Source organism: Notothenia rossii, assembly GCF_949606895.1.
Source record: "Notothenia rossii genome assembly, chromosome: 3".
NCBI classification, from domain to species: Eukaryota; Metazoa; Chordata; class Actinopteri; order Perciformes; family Nototheniidae; genus Notothenia; species Notothenia rossii.
This window is the reverse complement of record NC_136901.1, coordinates 87,866,408-87,884,266: the sequence shown is the minus strand read 5'-3', so window position 1 is coordinate 87,884,266 and position 17,859 is coordinate 87,866,408. Positions and strand designations below refer to the sequence as shown.

At 40.7% G+C, this 17,859-nt stretch overlaps 1 protein-coding gene across 1 annotated transcript in view; it reads right to left on the bottom strand.

The window, feature by feature from the left end:
• LOC307031855 (transmembrane O-methyltransferase-like) overlaps positions 1-9,081 on the bottom strand; it is a 31,017-nt gene extending 21,936 nt beyond the window's left edge. The window contains exon 1 of the mRNA XM_079669339.1: positions 8,952-9,081. The gene's annotated coding sequence lies outside the window, so the exon portion shown is untranslated. The remainder of the gene's footprint in view (positions 1-8,951) is intronic.
• Between the last annotated feature and the right edge of the window lie 8,778 nt (positions 9,082-17,859).

The window sequence follows — 17,859 nt, the reverse complement described above, 5'->3', positions numbered from 1 at the left end:
TCTGGAAAATGACACAATCGCCCCTCAGCTGACTGGCATTTGTCTGGACAGTCCTGCATGATGCAGCATGTCACTATATTTCTCTCACGAGGGGTATTTCTGTACAGCTAGGATTTATTACAAAATTCAGTTTGAAGTAAACAAATCGATCTTCAGAAATGTTACTACTAGTGAAGGCCTTCCATTAATACGTCATTTAGGGAGTACAACATTTTTCAGGTATTTGGCTCTTTGGGCTGCAAGAAACTGACATCAACATGTTTGATGCGAATCTATTTACTATATTTTGTTCTTTTCTGAAACTTTTCATTCAGTTTTTTGCTCATTTAAAACCTTTTATGAGCAATGGGGGAGGTTCCTTCTCCCTGTGTTTCCACTCCTGACTCTTTTGTAATAGTATTCAGCTAAAGCCATTAGCCGTTATCATGACAATAAGCGGCTGGTTTTGATATTTTCTCACGTTTTTCATGCTTGCTCCGTGCCGCACTTGTATTTGTTTATATTTTGCACAACATTGGAATGAAGATAACATCACACTTGATGTATTAGGTAGCTCTTGGGACTGAGATGTCAACTACGGAACCTTTCTTTCCTTGGAAGAAGGAATACGGCTTGAATATGTTTAGCTATCAGGACCTAAATGTGGATTCTCACCAATCAGTTTGTTTTTTGGAAACACTATAATAGAGATTTTCAATTTATTTCCCCGAAAGAGTGAACCTCAAATTAAACTCTAGGTGGTCCTGTCACCAGTTACATGTTTTAATATGTACAGTTATCAACTTGTGAGAATGAAGTGTAATTGAAAGGGTTTAAACCACATCCCTGTAAATGTACGTTCAGCAGATTGTTAAGTAGTAAACCTGTCTTTTGATTTATTCTGACGGCGCCTGTTGCACCTACACTCTCTGCATGAACTTGTGTAAAATATAGGGAAGCTAAGACAAGGATGATGGTCCCTCCTTTCCTGCCTTGATTACTTTTCTTGAGCAGGGAAATTGGAAATGGCTGGTTCACTTTTTTTTTACCAACTACATTACCAGCTTACCATTGAGCATGATAACATATTGAAATTCATTATTACCAAGATCATAGCATCTATATAGGTTTGATTTGCTCTTCTGTACTTGGTGTGAAAGAAGAATTGTATGGGACAAGCCTTAGGCACAGTATGATTTATTTGTTTTGATACTAGTCGCAGCAATAACAAGGAGAACAGAAGAAGAATTGGGTAATAAGTAATGAAACCACCATGACTGAATCCATAGCTCCACCTGCTGTCCAACTCTATCCTCATTGACTGAACATCTGAGGCAATACACACCATCAGTTAGGGTGAACTGTGGGTTTTACATTCATTCTAATGTAGACAGAATGCTTTTAAAAAGATTAAAACACAACCAAAAATATACAAGAAAAATATCTTTTTACTAGGGCTGTCAAACGATTAACATTTTTAATCAGATTAATCACAGCTTAAAAATGAATTAATCATGATTAATCTCCATTCGAACTATGTCCAAAATATGCCATTTCTTTATGTATATTGTTGTGGGAATGGAAAGATAAATGAAAGAAGGCGGATATATCCATTTAACATACAGTATGTATGTATGTTTATTATAACATTGTTCTGTGTGTCAAAATGAAAGACAGCCCACACACCTATCAATCATCAAACTGTGGGGTCTTATTTCATTACGTGTTGATTTCTATCAACACGTAATGTTGTATCGATGTATATAGAGATGTACTACAGCAAAAGTATTCTCCGTCAGGACTTCCTGCAACAACACCACGCCGTTATCGTGATTCTGATTGGCCAGAAGACATTATCAAAGATGTTCTATTGAGAAGACGATTACTACGTGCCAAAAGTTTTCAAAACCGTTTATAGTCTTCGGTATTTCTAGACAAGTGACTACTGAAATCAATCTTACTAACTGCGCGAGTTGGCGGACTTTATTTTGCTTACTTTAACATCGTTTTTCATGGTGGGGCTAAGGTGGGGCTAAGCCATTTCTTGGTATGGCTGTAGCCTACCCCAGCGTTGCCACTGGTGGGATGTATGGGGCGGGCCATTCTGCACATGCGTTAAATGCGTTAAATATTTTAACGCAATTAATTCAAAAAATTAATTAACGCCGTTAACGCGATAATTTTGACAGCATTACTTTTTACAAAAGAGGATCAAAATCAATTTGTAGCGGCGGTCAAACTTCTCTCCATCACTTTGCTTTGCATGGTCCACAGGTGAAACTGTGACTTTGATTTTACAGTAACCTTTAAAGTTAAGACGGTAGAAAAACTGAGACGGAAAAACTCTAAACAAAACCAAAGTGTTATGATCGCTGTTATGATCACCCTTGAGTATGAAGGTAGATATGGTGCAAAATGAGGCTTGTAAAACCTGATGTGAGCACTTGCAGAAAAAAATCTGAGCTTGTGTGCATACATTTACACTTGTATAAAATAGCCACGTATCTGTGAACCAAATTTTAAGTCACAGAAAGAAAAAAGTGCAAAAAAAGTTTTGTAGCTCGTAGAAAAAAAATGAACTTAGTGATGAAATGTTCACTTGCAGAAAAATATATTTAAAAAATACATATTTTCCATTACAACTGCAACTTGGTTATTACAACCTCTCAAATCAGTCATTACAACTTCACGGATCTGCTCTCTATAAATCCATGAATGTGATCCATGTGATGAATGTGTCGCTAAAGTCATTTTCACCTGTAGATGTGGGTGGAGGGAGGGGGGTTGGAGCGAAGGGGCGGAGCTATCAGAACGACAACGCGCAAACTCGGATCAGTCACACACATCTACAGGTGAAAATTACTTTAGCGGCACATTCATCGCAAGAAGTGTAGCAAAAGTCAAGGCCGTGGATTCATACTGCCACAGAGCAGATTTGTGAAGTTGTAATGACTGCTTTGAGAGATTGTAATAACCAAGGTGCAGTTGTAATGGAAAATATATTTAAAAAATATATATTTTTCTGCAAGTGAACATTTAATCTCTAAGTTCATTTTTTTTCTACAAGCCACAAAACTTTTTTTTTCTTCCTGTGACTTCAAATTTGGTTCACAGATACGTGGATATTTTATACAAGTGTAAATGTATGCACACAAGCTCAGTTTTTTGTTCTGCAAGTGCTCAGGTTTTCCAAGCTCTCGCATTTTGCACCATATCTACCTTCATACTTGAGGACACAAAGCAATTTGTCCGCCTGTCAGAATTTACCAACGGTTGTGTTATCTTGCATATTTAAATGTGCGTTTGTGGCAGACTTATAGAGAATGGGAAAGAAACAAATAATAAATTCATTAAAAATCTTTATTGTAACTTTAAAAAATAATGCCACCCTTCTGTCAGCTTTGGCAACCCGAAGCTGCTGGCTGGTTACAAGTCTGGCAACCAGATTTAACTTTCAGTTGTGAATTGTTTGTTGCTCAGTGGCTTCAGCCCGGCACTGCCAAGGCCAGGGTGAAGGGTTCAGATTTTCACTGGGCCACACCATGCTGGAAAGACAAGCAGTCGCTGTAGTGAGGGGATAAAGCTTCCTCTAAAGTGGCATATGTTTGACTTGTACAGTAAAAGCCCTGTTCTCTCTGACGGCAGCAGGTCTGCGTCTGTGTAGCGGCAGCAGCAGGCCGAAGGTCACCAGCCAGCATCAGGTCGGGTCCACCATGCAAATCAGGGAGTCTAGTTATCAATTCTTGGTAACAATTTAATTGTGATTGGCATTTAGCAATTCTCATTAGAGTACTAACCCAATATAGACACATTTTTCAAAACGGTGATAATGTACAGACTTGTACGCCTAACTGTCAATAAGGACTATTTATTTCGTTCTTGTTGCTGTGTCCTACCTTGAGTTGATTACATGGAATTTAAGATGGCCTACTAGTGACCATGCTTAACCAACAATATCTTGATGTATTGTAGTGGCCATTAAACAGTAAGTCAAGTGCTTGATCAAAACACTAGCAGTTAATTTACTGCAAGTTTCTTTACTTAAGAGTGTCAACTAAGCCTACGATGGAATGGCTTATCTTACACTACTGGTCTCCTGAGTGCTGTTATCCCCATCATCGGTAGCAGGGGATAAACTCTAATCCTGAACTAATCTAGCCAGCTGCACCTCTTTTTTTGGGGGGCAAGTGTGACATCTCTCTCGGGTGGCCAGAGTCCAACTTTGACACTATCAGTAAAGGGATTCAAAAAGCTTATCTGCACGTATTACTTAGATACTGTGACATTTACCGTTTACATTCTTGCTAAGTAAAGAACACAGATATTGCTTTTGTTGTGCTGTATATCATTTACCTGGGTCGAATATGAGATGAGATCAAACTTTAGCGGTTCCACTTGACTCAAAATCAGGAGAACCGTTCCGGTTCCAGACTCTTTCAAGATACAATGAATGGTCGATTAGAAATGTTCCAAGTATATGTAAACTAGACTGATGGCTGGACTTTGGAGCTCAGCCTGAATGGGCCCAATTTCCTCACCCCCAAATTCAAGCCAAATCAGGCAGCCATTAAGATACAACTTGTGGTCCTGATTAGGGCTGAATGATTAATCGATTTTAAATCGAAATCGCGATTGAAATGATGCAATTATCAAATCGCAAAGCCTGCAATTCTTTTTAGTTTATACAAAAATTATTTCTTCTTCTTCACCGATCAGAAGTGCTGCACTCCACATTTACCAGTCATTGTTAACCAATCAGAAGTGGCCCATGATAGTAGGTGATAGACAGATTGATCCAATCACCTGCCAAGTATTTTTGAAATACTTTCCCAAATGGCTTCCAATGGAGCTTTCCTAGATGGTTTGGTGAAACAAACCATCTGAGTCAGGTTAGTAATGTTCCATCACATGTTTCTATTACAGGGTGAATCTTAAACTGAAGCTTGACTTTAAAGCAACCCAACGGAAGTTCCATGTCATTTGAGTTATTTTCCTCGTAGCTCGGGCTGCGGGGGTTCTAGAGACGGGAGCACGTTGATACGACCTTTCTAGCTGGAGATATGACCGCATTTTACAATAAACTTCCGTTGGGGTCGCTTAAAAACAAATATCGCAAATCGCAATCGCAATATCTGTCAGAAAAATCGCAATTAGATTATTTCCCCAAATCGTGCAGCCCTAGTCCTTATGTGGCAGAACACAACAAAATGTAGCATTAGCATGAAAAGCTTGGCTACCTGTGAGACCTAATGAAATGGATGGAGGTGAAACCTGTAAACTCTTTCATCTGTGGTACATCTTTTTCTCACTTAAACATGACCATCTGTTATTCTCTCTATAGTGTTGCTATCGCTGTTCCCATCTGTGCTGAAAGCATGAAGTCATGACCCATCTTTGGGGGTTGTTGAAAGGCTTTCTAGGAATTCACTAATCTTGAGTTGAAGTGAACAAGATGAGAGAGCACAGAAACAACACCACGAATGCAATAGACATCACATATTGATCGCTGTAAGGATATCAATAGATTTGTTCTGTCTTTAAACTGTATCAGCTCTTGTAGAAAGTTTCTGTTGCTATGATTACGTTTACCACATAGATCAAAGTGGTCGTCAAAATGATTAAATCAAACGTTGAATTAAGTTTTGTTTGTTGTATGTAGACCAACACATTCAGACTTCATTGTTCATTTTCCCATTGTGCACTAACTTGGCAATAGACTGGTAATGATCTCAGTGATATAATCAGTTATTCAAGCAGCCACTTATGCAATGTGAGCAAAGCCTAAGCTTCAGTCAATGAACCCTCCAACATTTTAGCTGTAATAGCTGTTGCAAAACTATTCAGACTTTGCAAAATAACTAAAGTAGATTCTCTTTTCCAAAGCTAATTCCAACACTAATGTTAATCCTTAGAGCCTGACCTGATCAGTCAACAGTCCATCTCAGATTTCTCACAGTATTTGCAAGTGTGTGTAGGCATCATGAGAAATATGACTAAGTGCTACTATGTAAAGGAGTGTGGGCTATTGGTTAACATCATCTTTCAATGCAAAGCAGACCTTAATCTTAGAAATAAATTCCTCTGCAAATTTGCTAAGAAGCTTGCTTACATTTCAACGCATTTTTAACATTTTCAGGGTTTAGCTTCCAATCCCACAGTGCTATGTTCTTTGGTCATTATTTTTTGTTATATTACTATTTGATTTATGTCATCGATAAACAATCTGGCAGACACTTTTCAACTTTCATAATCTTTTTGCAGCTCACCTCTTTCTCAGTTAACATATTAAAATGTCTGAATGTCTTAACTAGTTGGCTGATTGATTGAAAATATTTTTTGATGCAATCCTAGTAGACTGTTTGTTTAAATAATCGAATTCTGAACCGGAATTATCTTCAACATTACATCACATAATTTGCCAATGTAGAAAAACATTTGGTGGATAGAGAGAATGATAGTGACATGGTTAACAACAACACAATCACTTCTACTGTAATTTCGGAAGAATTTCCACTTCAAACTCTGGTTGTAAGATACTATATTAGTCCTGGAATTATTTCTTAAAATCCCAAACCCCTGGGGAGAGGCACAATAGTAGGATTTCTGTGCATTTGGGGTCAGGAAAGCCTGGCTCCATACTTCCTTTTCCTAATGGGAGCTCAGTGATAACTTGGACTGACAGATGCTCATGTTCCCAGGGGGGGACAGAGGGGCTTAGCCTTGGGAAACTGTCAAGGAACAGGGATTCCTTTTAAGGTCCACTTAAATATTAAATAATCCACTTGCAATAATAACACACTTTAAGCTGGCTAACTCATCCTATTGCTTTATGGTATTGATTCACTATTCCAAATAAAGTGGTTGTACAGTTACAGTTCACTAATTTGTCTTTAATTCACTAATAAGGCTTACCATAGGCGCTTTCACACCGGGGTACTTTTCCCAGTATAGTTCCGATAGTTCTTGAAATGTTGCATTCACACCAAAAAATTCCGGAACTAGAACTTAGTTCATGATAACCTTTTTAGTCCCTGCTGTAGAGCAGGTACTTTCATGGGAGAAAAAGGTTCCCATTTCTAATTGGCTGGGCAGATTGCAAACCACGCCCCTTAAAACTTGGAAAAGTTTTGTGAAGCCGCCATTGTATTTGCTGGCATTAGCATTATTAGCATTAGCCTAGCGCACCAACGGAGAGAGACTAACTCATGGCAACACAAAAGAAAACATGGGAGCGGTGGAGATGAGGAGGTGTCGGCGTTCTGGAGATTTACTCGAAAGGCTTCAGTAGAAGCTGCAGGGAGTCCCAGCAGCTTTTACTGAAGCCAGTCCCCAACTCCGGGGACTTCCGGCCGGGGACTTCGGGTGGCAGTATACGCCGTGAAGTTGTTTGCGGCCTGCCAGTAAACTCAAAGCAGAAGAAGAAGAAGAAGTGACGTCAGCAGCTTCATTTGTCTAATCCTCCCTCAGGGACTTATTCCGGTGTGAACGCAATCTGCTATTTAGTTCTGATGAACTAAAGAGTTCTGATGAACTAAGTACTGGGAACTAAGTACGGCAAAGTACTTGGTGTGAAAGCGCCTGTTGTCTAAAATGTAAGTTGAATAAAAAATCTAGAAATATTTGGAAAGTTTAGTATGACTCTTTTAGATGAAGCGCATGTAGCCTATTTGTGTGTAGATCGCTCAGAACATTTCTTGTTTTATTGTGTATTCAGATATTTCAGAACTTTATACCAATGATAATGTCTCATTGTGTACTTTTGGAATGATAGGAGAATGTTTGTTGGAGATGTATTGGAAATCAAGTTGTAATGGAATCAGTGTTAATTAGTTATGTTCGCGAACAATCCGATTCTTTTGAACGGCTCTTTAGTAAGAACGAAGGGAACCGAGTCGTACTTGGTGAGAGCCGTTCTTTTTATCGCTGGTTCACTACCTGCCATAAATCCACTTGCCTTTACGTGAACAGTGAAAAAGCTTGATTTTGTTCACCAAGCGTATTCCGTGAAGACCCTCCCCTATTCTGATTGGTTAGATTTAGGCACGAGGAGTGAGATGTTGTGGGTTAGGGTTAGCCAATCAGAGGCAGAGTAGGAGTGGGTCTTAACCAAATACGCATGACAGAGAGAAGTCATAAGAAGTGGTACAGCTAAACAACGTGTTTTTCGGTGAAGAAATGAGCCAAACGCGATATCGCAGAAGCATTTGGATGGACTTCAACAAAAACATAGGCAATGATAAAGCACAGTGCAACATTTATAAAGCCAAAATATCATTTAAAGCAGGTTCAACAAATAATCTCCACCGCTCAAAAAAAACGGCTCTCGGGAAGGAACGGAGCAATAAGATCCGGCTCCTTTCAAAGAGCTGTAATTCCCATCACTAGTGTTAATTTGCGTCTCAAGTAGGGGTGTAACGATTCACAGAATTCACTGTTCGGTACGTACCTCGGTTTGGGGGTCATGGTTCGGTACGAGTTCGGTACAACAAGAAAAAGCAAAATACAAGTCCCAAATGCATAATTCCAGGTTTGTTGTTATTTATTTTTGAACAGTAGTGCAAGTTTCAGTTTAAAAATAAGGAACTCTAACGTTTTGAATAATTAACTGTATTACACTTTATCACAAACCACAAACAGTACCACAAACAGTACCACACACACTCAGATGCCCAGATTATCTATAATGGCTGATGTCAAACAAAAAGGTTCAATAAACTGTAAAACCAAAAAGAAGGTCTTGAAAATATTACATCATAAATAATAAGAAAGTGTTTCAAGAGCGCATAGCCGTTGAAATATATATGCCAATAGCTTCCGTTATTTATTTTGGTCTCACGGCTTTCATGTCTATTGGCTTCTTAAAAACAGCGGGGATAAGCTGTTGAACTGCTGTTGTCTTTTGCCGGGCTCCGGTGATTGGCAAATCTGGGTGATGCCTTCTGATATGATTTAGCATGTTTGGCGTGTGTTACCATTAGCATACCGCACCGCTGTCTAACAACGCCGACACACCGTCCTCGTCCCATCCACCACTCGCACTCCATCGTTATTGTAGTCCACAGGGAACCCAAAATGTTCCCACACAGCTGATTTAAAAGAAGCAGGTGGGTTTTAGCTAGACTTGCCACCCGTTCCTTGAAATACGTATTTGTTACGTAATTGGGAATTAAATGTTGGGTTCCGTATTGAACCAATACGGAACGCAGTTTGTCCCGTATTTTCACAATCTGTCCCATGCACTTCTGTCACACACACACGTGAACACTGAACTAACAATAATGAACAAAATAAAGGACAGGAAATATTAAAAACAGCAAAATATGTTGGCGGGAGGTGCGCAAGACCTTCCGCGGACTCTCCTCTCTGCTCTGCCTCTGTGCCAAATCATGTCTGTCTGCCTGTCAGCCCGGCCCGGCCCCTTTGCGCTGCCTGTCGTCGTTACGCTCGCTACGTTACGTCATTACGCCGCTCTGTCGCGGCGTGATTTTTAAAAACAAATGCAAGATGTCTTCAGATACGCCACCTCGTCCTCAAAAGAGGAAACACCGACAACAGAAATACAGACGAGAATGGGAAGAGGCAAACCAGTGGCTTGATAGGGTCCCTGAAGATGACTACAAGGCAAATTGCAAAGCATGTCGCAGAACATTTTCAGTGTCGCACGGTGGGCTGTCTGATGTCAAACAGCACGCAGCCGGGGATCTCCACTCAAGAAATATCAGAACACAAAGGAGCCAAGCACCAGTGTCACAGTTCTTCATAGCTGAAACATCTCCTGAGATTGATTCGGTATGATATGGGACCAGGGGTGGGTAGAGACTCTACCCACCCCTGGTCCCATATCATACCGATATGATTTTAAAGTCTATTAAATAAACGTGTATTTAATATGATCAATATAGAATGAAATGTAACCATAAAGAACATCTCTGATTCAGAATCAGAACTCTTATGTTGTTATGCTAATGCTGCTCATTTGAAATTATTCCTAATAGATTAACAGCAAATAAATACTGTGAATAAATAGGCCTACTGTGAATAAATACGATTGATTGATTGATTGATAAATAAAATAAATAGTGACAACAATATGAAAGTAATAATCTGACATCATCCCATTCCCCCCTCTAGATTACTGCAGCTGAGGTGACACAGGTATACCACACAGTAAAACATAACCTCAGCTACAACAGTGCTGACTGTGGACACAAGCTCAATCAAAAGACTCTATCTGATTCCAAAATGGTGAAGAAGATGACTTTGGGGAGAACAAAGCAAGAGGCACTGGTGAAAGACGTCCTGGCCCCGAAGGCAGTGGGTGATGTTCTCAAGATCTTAACATCACCACCCCTCCCATTCTCCATACAGACCGATGCTTCCAATAAAGGGAACAGGAAGATGTTTCCCCTTGCTGTCCAGTACTTCACTCCAGAGTCTGGTGTCACCAACAAAATGCTGGACTTCATAGAGAATCCAGATGAGTCAGCTGCTGGGATTGTAGCTCTCCTGGAACAATCCCTTGAGAAATTTGGCTTGTCAATGGATCAAGTGACTGCATTCAGTGCTGACAACACAAATGTCAATTATGGTATTCACAACTCTGTTTTCACCAACTTGAAGAGAAAACAAAACGATCTGCTGCGAGGAAACTGCCATGCCCACATAGTGCACAACACAGTGAAGCACGCCCTTGACAAGCTTATTGTAGATGTGGAGAATGTTGTGCTGAAGGTCTATGGCCACTTCTCCATTTCAGCAAAAAGAAGAGAGTCACTCAAAGAATTTTGTGAGTTTTGTGACGTTGAATTCCAAGAGATCCTACGACATGTGACAACCAGGTGGCTCTCCCTCAATCCAGCCATCCATCGGCTGATGCAGACCTGGACTGCACTGAAGTCGTACTTCATCAGTCTAGGAGACGAGTGTCCCAAGCAAGTGCAAGCTTTGTTAAAGCTCAACAGAGACTCAACTGTGGAAGATGAAGACATTGTGGAGATTTACCTTCTTTTCTGCAACAATATACTCTCCCTCTTTGAGGAAGTAGTAAAGAGCCTGGAGAGCAATAGAACCACCTGTGTTGAGTTGTATTCCATCATGGATGAATTCAGGCAAAAGCTTATACAGAGACGAGACGACCAGTTCTATGGGTACCTAACAAGGCAAAAGCTGCAGCGCCTCCTCCCTCATGACGCACACATGGCAAGGGCCGAATTCACTGCATTCCTCAATACAGCCATTTCATATGTTGAGAAATGGTTCGACTTCTCCGAAGAGAACTGGTTCTTCTCACTGCAGCCTCTCTTACTCCAACATGGCAACCTGACCTTTAATCAAATTGAGAAGGTGGCTACCAAACTCAACCTCATCAATAAATTGAAGATGAATGAGCTTTACGATGAGTGCACCACAGCCAATACAATCCTGAGGAGGCTCAGAGAAGAATATTCTGATGCATGGAAGTCCAAGGGTGTGGCTGCGAGGTGGATGGCTGTGTTTAAAGAAGTGGATGTGCCCAACATGCTCTCCATCATGAGACACATCCTGAGCATCCCAGCATCCACTGGATACGTGGAAAGGATCTTCTCCAGAATGACCAACAAGTGGAGTGACTGCAGGAGCAGGTGCTCAGTGGAGCTCATCAGGAGTGAGCTCCTCATTACTCTGAACTTTGAGCAGACCTGTCCAGAGTTCCACACCACAGCTCTGAAAGACAAGGAGCTGCTCAGTGCTGCAAGAAGTAACAAGAAGTATTCCTGGAAGAAGAAGTGAGGAAGAGAGGGGACTGTTTAAACCTGTTCTAACAAAAAAAAGGACATAAAGGAGTTGAGGGAAGCTATGCACTTTATTTTTTATCTGTTTATTAGTTTTATGTTATGCACTTTCTTTAGGCGTATCTTGACTCCACTGGTGGCTCCCAGTTATGAAGCAGAGGGTATGCGGCCAGGTTCAGACTTGGCTCAGGGAGTGATGTTATCAATCTTTTCATTTGTCATTTTGTTCAATCAGTTAATCATAACAGGTTCACCAAAGTGTTTCATTTTAAGATGATTCGTAAAAGAGTCCTCAGGCAGGCTTTGTTACAGCTGTTACAGCACTTTATATGCATATAATACAGACTAGCATATGCTCAAGTTCAGCCTAGGTCAGTCTAATCACCCGTAACAAGTTTACAAGTGTGTTTCATTTCATTGCTTTCTGCCTTAAGTTTAATTGTTCCCAAATGTTACACTTAAAGCACATTCTATTGTAGCTTATTTAATTTAGGTGCTGTTCTGTTTCAGTTAACGTGCCCTATGCAGGCAGGCTTTGTTTAATTTACTATGGCTATGCTCAGGTTCAAATGTTACACTTAAAGCACATTCTATTGTAGCTTATTTAATTTAGGTGCTGTTCTCAGGTTCAGGCTAGTTCAGCCTATGCACAGTATGTATTTAAACATACAAGTTTACAAGTTCATTGCTAATAAAGCACTTTAAACTAAGTATGACTACAGTAAATGCTTTCTTGACTACCCCTTCCTTACTGACCACCAAGTGACCCCAGGGCCCAGAGGCTATTATGGTATGTGAAATCATGTCAATTATTTAAATCAAAGCATTTTGGTTCATATAAAAAATAGATATATTTCAATGCATTTCAGGAGTTTCGGACACCCGCGCGGCGTGAGGGGTGTTCCTTATTTCTATTTCTGAAAGGTGGCAACCCTAGTTTTAGCTCCTGTGTGTTATCTGAAATCGCCATACTAACTTTTCTTCTTCTTGTATTTTGTTCGTTTTGTTGTGTTTTCTTCTTGTTCTTCATTTGTTGTTTAAGGGCGGCTGGCAAACAGCTGTTAGGTGGAATACCGCCCCCTGGATTATAAATAGTGTAATGGATACTGCCCTGAATGACAGACCTTTTTCCCATTCGTAAAAAAAAACGTGTGCCGAACTGTGACATCCGAACCTTGACGGTACGGGACGAATACGGATACCGTTACACCCCTAGTCTCAAAATGTTACAACATGATTACACGACAGGCCCTAGAGTGTCCAACACCTGTGAGAGCAGAAGCCATCGTAGACTCGCTGAATATTAACCAGCATTATGCCCCAGTGTTGACACAGTTTGTCAGTGAAGCTCCTGATCAGCTCAGCCTGGTCAAGGACAGAGCTTTGTAATGAAGAGAGAGAGGAGGGCATGTCTGAACGTGTTCCTTACCAATCATCTTATCAAACTGACAGTTCAGAAAGGTTGTAGTTTGTTTTGGCTTGCATACAGTCCTCTCTGATGAATCCTTGTCTTATCATCCTTCTTGTATTGACTAAAATATAATATTCGTTGCCGGGATACTGTGCTGAGCATAGAGCACGGTGCACTTCACACGCACACTGTGCCAAATCTTATTGCTCACCGCCAAGAAAAATCACACTTCACTCATTTCAATGAGTTTGGAGCTACAGCTCTGTTTCCATGGGACTTGATATTAACTGGGGACATCCTGTGATTTAATATAATCGCAGCAATTGTCCATGATGCTAATCTGGCACCTGCAGTAATTGGTTGAAGACAGAGGTCTGGTGAGAATACTAATCATGATACTAGTCCCAAACTCAACTGAAACTAAAACTACATTTAAAATAACATAAATCAGTGCAATCAATTGCTTTTACACTAATTAAAACAGCTAATTACACAGAGAACTAATTATATAGTTCTACACAAAAAAAACCCTGTTACATTAGCTCTTTATGTGGACATTAAAATTGCTCTTTTTAAAACATTATTGATCCAACACAGGTGTCGAAATGTCAATCCCAGTAGGTCAAGACCGGGGCGTCTGTCTGTCTGTCTGTCTGTCTGTCTGTCTGTCTGTAGTTCTGTCTGTCGGTCTGTAGTTCTGTCTGTCTGTCTGTCTGTCTGTCTGTCTGTCTGTAGTTCTGTCTGTCGGTCTGTAGTTCTGTCTGTCTGTCTGTCTGTCTGTCTGTCTGTCTGTCTGTCTGTCTGTCTGTCTGTCTGTCTGTAGTTCTGTCTGTCTGTCTGTCTGTCTGTCTGTCTGTCTGTCTGTCTGTCTGTCTGTCTGTCTGTCCTGATGACTGTAGCTGCATCTATTGCCGCTGGCTGGATGTTGCCCTCGGCCTCATGGAAACTGTAGCAGGCAGGATATTAGGGACTAGTGGAGGCCCCTGGAAAAGCCCCACTGCTAAGGCAGCTTAGCTCGGAGAGCTGGTGTCAACACGGGGGCTCTTTGTTTCTAGTCTTGCTGAGCTGTGGGGGGTTGTCACAAAAATCCTGGTTGGTATGGGATATATGCTACGGTAAGGTATTTCTCAGGGCTAAATTGGTTGGTTATTGTGTTAAACCGGGAACCACCGCAGTTTGGATGTTTTTGATCTACGTTGACCCGGGGGCATTATCTTCTAAAATATCCACTGTCATACTACCTATTCATGACAGTAGATATTCATCATGGGCCACTGTGTTTGATAAATGTAATCCTTACACTTCACTTCCTGTGTCCCATTTCTCTAAAATGAAATTGTGCATGAGATGAGCTGGGTTAGTAGAGTGGGGATTTGTAACCTCACTCTCAGAGTAATGGCTCAAGATAAAGAGGTGGCATTTGTGCCACTGAGGGAAGTTCAGCAGACCCTGGAGTGTGCACTGAGCATGTGTGTGTCTGTGCACACACACATCTCTTCAAGCCAGTGTGATGCGACACAATGAAACCCCTGTGTGTCCCTGTCCCACCATACTTGTCTCCAGGTCCTCTAAAGCAGGGGTGGGGAACCTGCGGCCCCCGGGCCGTATACGGCCCGCGAGACAATTTGGTATGGCCCTCGAGTTAATTTATAAACACACGCAAAAAAGAAAAACATTTAAGAAATCTAGACCTCAAAAGAATTAAACAAGTGAGTGCCTGTTTTTCCTGGCCAAGGTCAGGGTCCTTGAACACAACTCGAACCTAAGGTGTCATCACGTGGTATATGTCTCGTCTGACAGGGGTGTAGTGCTGACGGAGAGCACCAGTTCCCCCCCCCAGTTAAATCATTTCCACATGGATAGGAAACTAAATACATTTGCACACATCTTGTGTCCAAATCTTTCTGTTTTGGTGGTCATGCCACACCGTATGAAACAGCATGAAAGAAAGGCGAAATGAATGTGCTGTGATTTTAGTATTTTTAAGCAGAGGTCAATCATTTGTACGGCCCTCGGAGGATGTTGAAAAAATTGAAATGGCCCTTGAGAGGAAAAAGGTTCCCCACCCCTGCTCTAAAGGGACGTTGTTGGTGAGATCAGACAGTTTCCTTCACCACAGTCCTTCCTTTGCAGCCTTTGGCCTGGTGGCAGTCAGCACTGCATAGAAAGCTGAGGGTTTCCAAACTGTATAGACCCAAACCATGGCATCTATACACAATTGTCACACAATCATCTCCATCTATCACACTGACATTGTAACTATTCAGTAATAATTAATTATTTAATACATTCTCCAAAAACCTTACTGTAATTTATTTCCTAGTGTATTCAAACTGACGTGTTTGGATTTAGTATTATTTGGGTTAATGAAAAAAATAAGTGGCTGAATCATTCAACCCCTCTTCCATCCTACTCGTACACACTTGCATGCAGAGATGGTAAATGACTACTTGACAGACAAGTCACAACTGTCAGCATCACCTTGAAGCTGAAACAGGACCAAGTAAGCAACTTCAGCCCGCCACTCATTCTGCACTTTTCACATGTGGCCGATATTCAGTTGCCTTTCTCTTTCTTTGGCACAAATCACCCTCAGAGGTGTGTGCAAATATCGATACATTTGAGTAACACTTAATTTAGTTTTCTGATACTGTATTTTTTCACAAAAAGACAGTGGCTCAGATGGACACAAATAATGATATGATCTTTTATTTTTCAGCGAGGCACTGTCATAAATGCAAAGGCAGACCCAACTGCTCTGATGGCATACACAAATAAATATATTACACAGCCTTTTATAAACATGGCACCTTTCTCACAAAATCACAATGTACTAAACCCAAACCCCTGCATCATGTCAGGTACCGTATTGCCAGATTATTTCAAATACACCGCCATAGTTCCCTTCCCTCTATTATTTGAAACAACAACAGCCAGACCATCCAAATGCTAAATACTCCTTCATTTCCCCTCACGTGGGCTCAAGGCCCGCCAAACCTGGAAGAGAACGGGATAGAAAAACATGGGAGGGAATGGGGGTGGAAGTGAGTAGCTCCAATAGGGGCCAGTAGTGGGGTTAATCCACAACCCAAACATTGTTCCATCATCTAATCAGGCTGGAAATGGGACGGACTGGCTGGAATACTAACATTTAGCTTAAGGCTAGGCCATTTTAGTCGCAGGAAATTTGGCTTGTATAATCAGAGCAGCTTATCAAGAGTGGAGGGGAGCGGGAGGCATACAGGAGGGAACAGGGCGTGTGAATTCAGACCGTTTAAGCTCTTAGCAAAACAAGCAAGCTATCTCCTCTGCTTGAATACCAGGTGAATTATTTTAATGCAAAGAGCGTTTGTTACTCGTACTATGAGGCTAGCTTTTGTTAAGACATAAACTACATTTCATTTAGAACTTTTGGAGGTTTTCTGCACTACTTCGGTGGTTCTGGCAGTCCAACCTGTCCTTACTCACTGAATATTTAACAGCCCGGGGCAAGCCTTTGTGTAGATGGCACAGTCTGGCATGTGAATGGCTGCAGGGAGTGTGTGGCCCATTGCTAAGCTGTTTTACACTCATTGAGTCAATGACATAATGTGAAAGACACTGTTGTAAAGAAAACTTCTTATGCTGTGGGTTCAGTTGATCCAACTATTTGACAACAGCTAGGGGGATAATACATGTTTATAAAAGTGGCAGTTGATCAAATGTTATCGTCGTTAATCGAGTGATAACGTTTTATAGCTTGCCGTATGACTCCCCCTTTTACAAATTGATTTGATCTCTGAATGTCTGAAGGAAAAGTCTTTAAAGTGAACTGCCTGATATTTCAAGACGGGTACTTCTCTTTAAACCACCTTTTAAAATATATGATGCCTATATGCATCACTTACAAAAACAGATTTGTCCCCTATTGTCCTTAGTTTTAATAAATACTTGAACTATAGAGCCATTACTTTCCCACCTGCACATTTATTTCCTAGCTTTTTCTTTAACGTTGAATACTGCATCTGTATTTTCCTATAAAGAGAGGATGTGAGGATGATACAAATGTACGGTTTGACATGAAACGGCTATGCTTCATTTGTGAGACATTCAAGAGTCAACTTCCTTGTTTAGTTTTGAGCTTCCTTAAATGATGAGTTTGTGAACATTCACATTTTGATCTTTCATGTGAAAGGAAGCAGACAGAAAGAACCAAACCTCAAAATCTAACGAAGGTCAGAAGCTGTTGTGAACTCCATTGAGAATCACTGAAACTTCGGTGGCTAAAATCAACATGTCACAGACGATTTTATACATAGCATTTTTTTCTGTAGAATTAAACCAATAATCTTGTTAGATTTTCCTGCAGACATTCAGCTCCTTAAATGTATGAACATTTGATTGACACTGAAGGCTTTTTATTCCTTTTCACTAACAGCTTTTTTCCTTTTGTGCTAATATTTTTAACACCTTTCATAATTGTTTACTGTTAATGTGGAGGGATGGGTACCGAGCCCCGGTATTAAAGGGGCCACGGGTCTGAATGATTAAAGACCGTGGTACCGTTAAACTCTGACGTTATCTGTCTTTTTATCGGTACTGGAGACATTTAAAAAAGATATTTCATGTGTATTATTGCTACGTAAACATTATATTGCAGTCTTAGTGTCGCCAACTCCATTTCTAACATGCAAAAAGACAAAAAAAAAAGCGTCTATG